Genomic DNA, 11,237 nt, shown 5'->3' with positions numbered 1-11,237 from the left:
GGGGGCTTAGCCCCCCTGCAGTTGTATTTAGCCCCCTAGAAGGTTTTACATTTTAGCCTCAAATTGAGCCTGTAGCTAAAACCCAAATCCGAAAAAATAAGAAAAAAAAATGTTTAAAATAACTCATATGTCATAACTCATAATTAATAAATATTTTATACATATTGATATTGTTTTATTGTGGATGTACCAAAAACAAATTTGTAAGTAATTGGTTACCTATAGTTATAGCGGAAGAAATTGTCTTGACGTATTGTATTGAGTCAATAAATATTAAATACTAATGAGTAAAGTATTGTTCACATATGGCTAAATATGGTACATTAATTATTGAATGTACGACGCGGCCACGCGGGTATGAGACTTATTATGATTGTTTATCAGTTAAAAGTTTTACACAAACTACAAAGTATTTATAGGATTGTATTGTATGTCCCGAAGACCAAAACCCACTTATTATATTTGTTATCTTTAAATAGGTACCTACCCGTATTATCGTATTTTTGTATAGACATATTAGTTATATACTTATATCGTACAGCAGTTACTGGTTAGTGTTCATAGTACTATTATATAATATTTTCTAACAATTTTCAATTTACAAGCACTATGCGATATGCTTGATGCGTCTGCGTCATTAGTGTACTAGACAGTGTCTCAGTAACAAATATTTTTTTTTTTGCGTATATGTTAAATTTATTGAATTTACCCATTACCTATTTATTAAAATGTTCAGTATATTTAAATCAAAAGCAAGTAGTGCTAAGAAAAATAATAATGATGCACCAAAAAACCAATCATCAATGAAAGTCTTACCAGATATACAAACAATTGAGGTAATACGATTTACGTAATTACCTATTTATTAGTTATAGGATAATTATTATTTGATATTTCTGTTTAAATTTCATTTTAAATTTTAATTATTGAACTGCAGGTTCTTGGTTATAATCAAAAACAAGTTGCTGAATCAACAAAATCAGAAAGTGAGATAAGCACTTTAAATATTAATTCAAAAATTATTAAAGATAGTAATAATGTGAGCGATTTGGGAAGCAAAGAAACTGGTCCTGTAAAACCGATTTTAGATGTGAGTTGTAATAATTTACCAATATTCTATTAATTAAGACCGTAATGTTTGTAATTATAAAATAAAAATAGAGGTATTTGTTAACTATTTAATACCTAATTAAAATACATTAAGTTCACTATTTTTTACATTACCTATACAAAATATTTTTTTTAAATACCCAAATCAAAAACTTTAAAGCCTATTATTTTGTATGTAGATTTATCTTTAATGTAGGTACCTTGGTACCTATATAATATTATTATAATACAGTAACTACTAACTATACAGAAATTACCTATGTTGTATTATTATTACAAATTATTAATTACTATCTATTATATTTAGGCTTATCCTATGACAGTAGCTGGAAAACAAAACAGATCTTTTAGTGCAAAATATTTAAAAGAATACTCTTGGCTCGAGTACAGCTTAGAAAAAAATGCTGCATTTTGTTTTTGCTGCCGAAATTTTGGTTGCGGTGATGTTGATAAAGTATTTACAAAAACTGGCTTTACAAATTGGAAAAAGGTATTAACAAATTAAATATGCAGCTGTATTTTAGTTCTAAAAATATATTATATATAAACAACAAACATATAAATTTAAACTGATGTAGTGATGTGTATGGTGAATGTAGTGAATCTAGTATTTAATAACTTTTAATTTTTTAATTAACAAATATTTTTAATAATTTTATTTATCAATTAGATGGGAGGTGCAAATTCAAACATTTCAAAACTAAAAGCACATGCTGCTACTAAAGAGCATATGTTAAATATTTCTAGAATGTCAGGTTACAAGAATAGTGTGGTTGCTGGATTTGTTAGTTCTCAAATATCAATTGCTCATCAACAATTTGTTGAAAATAATAGGAATTATTTAAAAAAACTTATTAACATTGCACTGTTTTTGGCTCGCCAAGGGATTGCGTTTCGTGGACACAAAGAAGACACAAACTCACCTAATCAAGGTACCTATCTAATTAATACAAATATCTATCATATAAATTATAAAAACTGAATTTTTCCTTTTGATTTTTAATGTTTTAATTGTAATACTGGTATTTAGGAAATTTTATTGAAATGTGTAAATTATTTTCCAACCACAATCCAGAGTTTAAAACATTATTTAACTGTTCAATAAATTACACTAGTCCGTTAATACAAAACGAACTTATTAGTTTATGTGCGAATAATGTTCAAAGTATGATAATTTCTGAAGTTAAGGATGCTGGATGTTTTTCTATTATGTGTGATGAAGCAAGGTAATTAAAATATTAATACAGACTATACAATGTTTCTATTTATTTATAAATAAAGAATGTATAATAATAATGAAGTAATTTTTCAAAGGTGTCATAAGCAAGAGCAAATGTCTATCTGTATTAGATACACAAAAGATTTTGAAATTCTTGAACGTTTTCTGGGCTTTGTAAATGTATCACAGAGCCAAACTGCTGCTTCATTATTAAGTTTTATTTTATCTTTCTTGAAAGAATTAAACTTGGATAATATTCCTATCGTTGCTCAATCCTATGATGGGGCCAGTGTGATGTCTGGTTGTAGAGGAGGTGTGCAAACATTACTTAAGAAGTATCATCCTAGTGCGGTTTACATTCATTGTATGGCCCACAGGCTAAACTTAGTGGTGGTTGATATGTGTAAAAATGTGAAGGTATGTACTATTAATTATTATATGTAGGTACCAGGTATCATCTATTTATGTATATATTATAAAATTTAAAATATTTTATGGTTATAGTACAGTAAAAACGTTTTCAATGCTTTAGAAGCAATTTATATACATTTTTCTATGCCTACTATGAATAAAAAACTTCAAGATATGCAAGTCAAACTAAAAATGAATCTTGTAACATTATCAAGTATTAGTGATACACGTTGGGTGTGTAGGCATAAAAATTGTAAAGCTGTTATTGAAAACTTCAAATTAATTGTAGATGTTTTACAAGAAGAGGTAGAAGAAAATAATGATCGAGATGTTAGTCGAGCTATTGGTAAATATTAGATTTCTGGTAATAAATTATGACATACCTATGTTAAAATTGTATATTATATATTTTTATAGGAATATTGGCCATGATGTTGAAAGGAGAATTTGTTGTAAATTTACATATCATGAATTATGTATTAAGTATCATTCAAATTTTGAGTTGTAAATTACAAATGAAAAATGAAACATTAGGAAAAGCTGCTAATACTGTTATTGGAGTAATTAAAACATTTGAAGATAGCAGAAATTCGGAAAGTTTTTCAAATCTTTGGGAAGAAATTGAAAACTTTTCAATAGAAAACTGTATAGATTTGCAAATTCTTACTAGACGTATGTTATTGTTTACCCCGTATCACTAATTTAACTAAAGTTTAAAAGTTATGCAATTATAAATACTATTATTTAATTTTTTCAGTGTCCTAGAGAAAGAGAAGAGAGGTAACACAACTAAATGATTATGTGGTGAGCACCACAACAAGTGCTATTGATCAGAACTTTCAACAAAATAGTGAAATTACTTCAATTGATTTTTGGAAAGTTCATGCATTTTTCCCTATTCTTGATAATTTAATAGTCAATATGAAATCCAGATTTTCAACACAAAGCTTAGAATTAGCCCAGTCAGTTGAAAGCTTTTTAGAACTTGATTATGAAAAAAGTTCCTATTTTATTAATAGTTATAAGGTAATTAAATAGCAGACAACTAATATTAAAATAATTTGACACATAATCGGTGGAGTATTTTTTATATTTTTACATTTAAATAATACTTTGACCTAAACATAGTTCTTTTGATTTTTGTTCTAGTCTTTATTTAATATAGATGAAGATGCATTAAAGTGTGAACTAAAAGTAGCAAAAAGGTGTTTGATAAATGCTCAAAATTCAGACAAATCCATAAGCGGTATGAATGTTGAAGAAAAAACACAATCTCAACTGTTAAAATCAGTTGTACAAGAAGTTTATCCAAATGTTTATTTATTATTAAAGACTGCATTTGCTATACCCATAAGCTCAGCTACGTGTGAGCGATCTTTTTCTTGTATGAGGAGAATTAAGTCATACATTAGGTCAACTATGACCCAAAACAGAATTAGTGATCTGGCTATACTTAATATAGAAAGAGAACTATCTAATGTAATAAACGATGATGATATTTAAAACTATTTTCATCAAAACATAGGCGTATACAGTTATAAATTATAATGTAAATTTGTTTTTATTGACTAGGTTATACTTTGATTCTATGGTTTATTTTAAATTTTGATTTTAGAGGACTCTTGTGATTACTAAATGCTAGGGATGCTTAGGGGGGGTGTGGGGGGCAAAGCCCCCCACAAATTATCTTGGACTTGGGTTTTCTAGGACTCTAGCCCCTGTAGCTGTTAAATCCTAGTTACGCCCATGCGGGTCATGGCTGCTTCTAGCACTACCTGCACCAAATGGGTAGGGCTGCTAGTCCGTGCTACCATCAATGCGATGGAAAGTCTGACACTGTCAATCACACCCTGTTCAAGCGCTCGTACTGGTCTAGACACAGGAGTGACTTAAAAGTGCTCCTCGATCTACCTAACATCGTCGGCGGACCGCTTTTCGAGGGTCTCCCCTCAAAACCGGAGCACAAGGAAGCCATCTTACGAGACGTTGAGGAGACCTTAAGAGCATTCTATAAGATGGTCGAAGATGTTATGACGATGGAAGGCAGAGGAGGAGAGGGTGAGACAAGCGGCAGAGGATAGGTAAAAGAAACCTCCAAAGAAGAGGAAGAACGTGGAAGACAAGTCCATGCTGCACAGCAACCGTCCACGACCCACGTTCTTCCTACACTCCTTGACACCATGGGCGGGTGGTGATCAAGGCATCGCAGGATCACAGTACGTGACTCCAAGGCGGTGGACTAAGATTGGTCCACAAAATCATCAGTAGGGACTAGCAACGCCCTAAGCAAATTCTATTCTTTCTTTTTTCTGTTTGTTTTACTTGAATGTAAGTACCCCGAGCTCCGCTTCCAGATGTACATGTACCTAGCGATAAGGAAAGTCCATTTGGTAGCGGAGAGAGGTGCAACACAGTATGTTATTGGTATTTTATTTAATTCTATAATGTACACAACAAACGATGAGGACCGGGGGAGAAGAAATGCCAACAGCAGTTCCTCCCTCTGTTCTCGATAACAAGGAAAAAATAGATAAGTATATAGCGAACAAAGACAAATGGATTTCTTTAATAAAGTATGAGAACTTATAAAGTTAATAAAATGTTTGTTGATCTGAAAGAACTAATTTGTTGACTTATAGATATATTCAACAACACGATATTATCATTCAAGTAGATTTCATTGTTGGAATGACAAAATAATTATTGATTTAAAAAATGTGTATTGTAAATTATAGATACATTTTGTTGGGTGAATATAATAAGATTTATCAAATTGACAATTGACTGTCAAATTGATAAAATCAACTACGACAGTATTTAACAATATTTTATCATAATATTATACAAATATTGTTAGCATAATAAATGTTAGATTTGTTAAATATCTACAACTTACAAGACATGTTTGTCAATGTTACTATAAGAATTTTTTCAGTGTAATATTTAAGACTTACACATATAAAAATTTTAAATGGCGATTTAAAAAAATGTATGATGTAAAATATGCGAATTGAGTGAAAAATATCTGCTAGTTCAGTATCAACGCTCAATGTACGCACACGGTGGAACGCTCGTTTGTACCTTCATCGCGTATTCTACCTTGTTGTAGTATATTACTTATATTTTTTTTGTTTTATTGTTTTTATACACAACAATATCTTAGTTAAAATAGTTAAAATATTAAATAACATCCACTATGTCTTAGTTATTACTAAATATAGTGAACGAGTGAACTGCGTAGTAGTTCGTTTATTTTAAATAAATATTACAACGCCGTTGCCGGTAATCGCGAATCGTTCTTATCTGAAGGTCAACCTATAGGTTACTACCGATAGCGACCATCTCATTAAATATCTTTTAACAATAATGATGTACAAAATAAAACCGTTGCTTCTATCCATCTTATCAACAAGAAAGGTAAAAACTCATTAACGGCCAGTTAAACGAATGACTCGATGACGACTGGGAAATTAAAAATAATGAAAACCAAAACAATAGAAATATTTCTACGTCTTCAAGTACTAGTATGAAATCACCAACACTACCGAAAGACAAAAAATAAAAAAAACCACTATTCATAACTACCAATTATATCGAAGTTCTATCTCAAAATGATGACGAAGTTTTCACTACTACACCACCAGCAACTATATCAAACGAAGTTATTCCGGACGAACTAATTAAACTTCCACCACCAATCTTCGTCAGAGGAGTATTAAAATTTAAAGATCTTTGTAATAAAATAAGCAAACTTATTGGCAAAGATAAATTTTTCTGAAAATCTTCTATGGACCAATTAAAAATCCAAACTTCAACTCCAGAGGCATACAGGTTACTAGTTCATTATCTTAAAAAAAACAATGCTCAATTTTATACTTACCAGCAAACACAAGATAAACCGATCAGAGTAGTATCAGAAATATTCACCCTCCCACTGATATCAATGAAATTAAAAAAGAATTAACTGAATTATCATTTGTTGTTATACAAGTAACCAATGTTTTACATAAAATAACTAAAATTCCTCCACCCTTATTCTTTGTGGACTTTGAAAAATCTGAAAAGTCACTGGACATTTTCCAATTACCCTCACTTCTATATACAAAAATCAAAGTTGAGCAGCCTTATAAGCCAAGAACAATATCTCAATGTCAAAATTGCCCAGACTCAGGACACACTAGTTCATACTACAGATACTCTCCTCACTGAGTCCAATGTGGTAACTCACATTTAACTTCAGACTGCACCAAACCACGAGACAGCCCAGCCGAATGTGCCCTGGGCTCGGGTGGCCACCCTGCCAACTACAGAGGATACCTCTCACGATTCTCAGTTATTTGTTGCATTCGTTGTGTACTCATTAATTATTTCTTTTTGAGGATTTTTGTAATTTTCTAAGAAAGCAATAGCTACTTGCATTGCATTTTTGTGGTATAAATTCCTACTATGTGATTGAAAATCTCCATCTACACCTAATATTTTTGCATATTTATTTAACGGAAAGTTCACAAATTCGTTTAATGTCATTCTTATCTTTACTGCCCTTGTCAGCAAATAAAACACAGTACTTACAAAATTAACCTCCTTTTGAAGTTGAATAATGAAGCCAATTAAATTGTTCAAAATGTGTTCGTTTAAGAAAACTTAAGCTTCTTTGCCTTTTTTGTGTGAATGCTGTACGGATAAACAAAGTTATTTTCAGGGATATTAGACATTTCTAGTAACTTTGCTTTAATTATTCCAGACGGACATGTTCCCGGTAAGAAATATATAGGAACTAAGTGTTGTGTCACTTATTGTACAAGAAGTACTTCGAGAAAAAAACCAAGTACCAGAAGAGCCACTTACCTACCAGATAGCAACTGCCTTGTGATAACTGATAACATATTTTATTTTTTTCGTAGTGATAACAATATAACATTGTTGTTTTTTGGTTTAATATGCGATATCACTAAATCAGCGTACTTATATAAATGTTTTCCTAGTATTATATTTTAATATAAATTATGAACATTTTAAGAAAGAAAATAGAGGTCATGGAGGTGGCAACTGCCCCATTCGCCCCCCTCCTACTTGAGGAAGCCCCTTAAACAAGAAGGAAATGTGCTATCAGAAATGTAATTGTTTACTAAATAATTAAAATAGTTGGCGACTCTATAATCAGTTGGGCATTCTGGCATCAAATCTTCAACAAAACAATCAGACACTTCTTAGGGGTCCAAATATAATAAACCAAAAGTGTACTTAACCCATTAACTAATATCCGAATTGTTTTTATCCATAGGTTTTATAACGTTCGCTAAAATATAATATTTGACTGAATTATTTCCAACTTAATTTTAAATTGATCTTAACTACTCTGGGCGAAACGGAAATCATATGAAAACAAAATTTGAGCTAAACGGTTGGGTCATTTTTGGGTGAAACGAGTGCCGCTCATATAAATGGCATATTATAGGTATTATAGGTACTATAGATACTAGTATATTTTACTATTACCCAATTTAGACCCCCCCAAAAAACCGGGCACAATTTACTATAGTATTTTTACTACCCGCTCATTGTGGGAGCAATTTACTAGAGCCTAATTCGTTCATAGATTTTCCTTTTGGTGGTGGTGGTTGGAGGAATTAACGTACGTCAAAAAATGGAAACTAACATGGCCATTTATTAGTATTTTTAAAAGATGACCAAAGTTGGCAGTTATTGCTCTAGTATTTCACCAGTTATTATTTATTCAAAAGTCTCAAATTCCGAATTTATATTCATGATAAATTAACCATAATTACTGATTACTTCAAAATAATTTCACAAAAAACAAGATTCTTCAACAAATTAGAATAAATCAACAGTAATGTTACAGTTGTCGTTTATTCAGTAATAGATTGATGATGCAAGGACAAGGTTTTAGTGTTGAAAATAATATATAATCTGTTTTTTATGTAATAAATATTAATTTTTTCATAAAACTTTTATCTTTAGACTTAAATTTACAAAACCATTGTTTTGATAATGAATAATATTTGGTATAAAATAACATAATACTATATTATTAAATTACGATTATGAATTGTTTTTAGTAAACCATTAGCTATAGTTACAACTGACAACACAAAATTCTTATTTTAAACTCAAATTATTTAATTTAACAAACAACCTCACAATTAAAAATTGCATTATGTAGCATTTGTTATTTCTAGTATAGTTAGTAGTAAATCTTAAAATCAAAAACTGTGAAATTTACTAAAACTCTATTGTTATTTTAACAACAAAAGATTATTAGTTTTAAAAATTCTTTAGAGTAAAATTAACATTTCTATGGTTAAATTATTATCAAGAATTGCTTGTTGATATTCAAAATATTGGATGTTAAAATGACTAAATATATAATTGTTAAGTTATTAATGAATATAATTTTAAAGTTACATAAGAAAAACTTAATTTAATCATATACTTAAAATAATTTTACTTTCAGTTCAAATATAACATAAAATGGTTAACAAAGCTTATGCATAAAGTGTTTTGTCTATACTTAGTGTAGGACTTCAACATTTAATACAACACTCCAATGTTATTATTTCATATATGAATTACAGTTAATTTGGAATTTACCTACTTAACAATTGATTGAAACTAAGTGTAAGCGCCTTAAGTAAGCGCTACCTGTAGGAATACTCTAGGCAACACTCGGTGATGCCCGAAAACAATATCTGTTTTTGACTATGGCCAATGCCACCACTATCGCCCACTATTGCATTGGGTAGGCAACCATATTTTCCCTCGCCTGATATTTCAAGGGTATGCAATTCTACGCACGACGACGGGAGAGACCTATCGAAGGAATTAGGATGGTGCAAGTTAGTTATGGGGAGGAGGTCTCTGTAGTCGATTTGGTCTGGTGCAATGACTACAGAGCTCACAAAACCAGTGACAGTACTTAAAAACTAACTTGACACTACTGATGTCATGAGATGACGATAGTCTGACGATGACTTTGAGGCAGACGTCGATCTGGACGACCCTGGCGGCCTCTCAAACAACGTATGCATGTTGCTGGCGGACTTATGCAGGGATTACTGACGGCACCGACGTTGACAATAAACAGCTGCCAAGTTTTGACGGCGACAATATCAATAGAAATAAAGTAAAGACTTACGATTGCAGTGACTTTATTTCTCTACCTCAAGCACAATAATAGCAGATAATAATATTATACTATAATGCAACAGTATGCACAGTAAATGTAACAATATAATGTGATCGCTTTATTAGCGGATACACATACAAAGAACAGAATCACTTTAATAGAGGACCAAAAACGTGAATGAGCGACAGACGGCAGTCGTTGCTGGAAGACATTACGACACCAATAATAATGATAAAAATGGTAAAAATATAATAATAGTAATACAATTTTTAAGAAAGGTGATATACAATGATTATATGAGGCATGATATATTCACACGAAAACAACACAAAGATAATAAATAAACATAACAATAATTATAATAATTCACAATAAACGGAATGAGGGGTGCATGGGTGAAGAGGAAGCTGATAGGGATGAGAGGTCGTCGTCGTCGTCGTCGCCGCACAGAATTGCATAACGCGATTCACTAATAGCTTGGCTCGAACACTAAATTTAACTCCAATATTTCTATGTGTGAAGAATCGTAGTTAGGTACTATGAAAGCATATGAAACCCAATATTGAGTTTTCCACTTTTCTACCGATCGCCCCAATTATAGTTACCGATACTTCAAAACAGAATGATTCAGCTACAGCCTCAACAGTGGATGTTCAACTGGAAATTGAGGCATTGGAATCCTTTACACTGTAACTGTTTATCGTTTATTAATTCAGGATCGTGTTGTAGAATAACTAGAGCTATACTAGAGCAGTAAAAAAATTTGTGTAAATATAATTCAGAAATAATTTATAACAATAAAAAAGTATATTTAATATTTTGTGTTTTTTGCTTGAAATATTATTTTAGTAAGGTTAGATGAAAAAATAAAATGTTGGTGTACACACGGTAAATATTTTTGTGAAAGAGGCAAATAGGAGAACAATGAGTGTGTAATCTCCGTAATAATCGATAACGTAAATCCTCCCAGAGGGACATTCTCACTTGAACAAATATTTTTTCCGTTGAAAACAAACTTTGAACATACAAATACATACTACTTGGTACGGTTTTTGTTCCCAATTCGTACTCCATATTAATACAGTTCAATAGTCGGCGTGAACACTCTCAACAATTGTTATTTGACGGGTATCTTTAATTGGTACATATAACCAAATAAGTGACAATTGGCAGTTGAGGTATACCAATTACTAGTAATAGTACTAGTTTACATTTTAAGAATTTAAAATTTCTGGTAAAAAAAATACAGTATAAAACATTGTTTTATTATTATTTAATTATACTATTATTTATCAATTATCAAAACAACAACCAACAACGGTGGTGAATCTGGACGTCAATACAATAATA

The sequence above is a fragment of the Myzus persicae genome, unplaced genomic scaffold (assembly GCF_001856785.1).
Source record: "Myzus persicae strain clone G006 unplaced genomic scaffold, MPER_G0061.0, whole genome shotgun sequence".
In the NCBI taxonomy this organism is placed as follows: Eukaryota; Metazoa; Arthropoda; class Insecta; order Hemiptera; family Aphididae; genus Myzus; species Myzus persicae.
The sequence above is the reverse complement of the archived record's forward strand: the minus strand, read 5'-3'. Positions refer to the sequence as shown.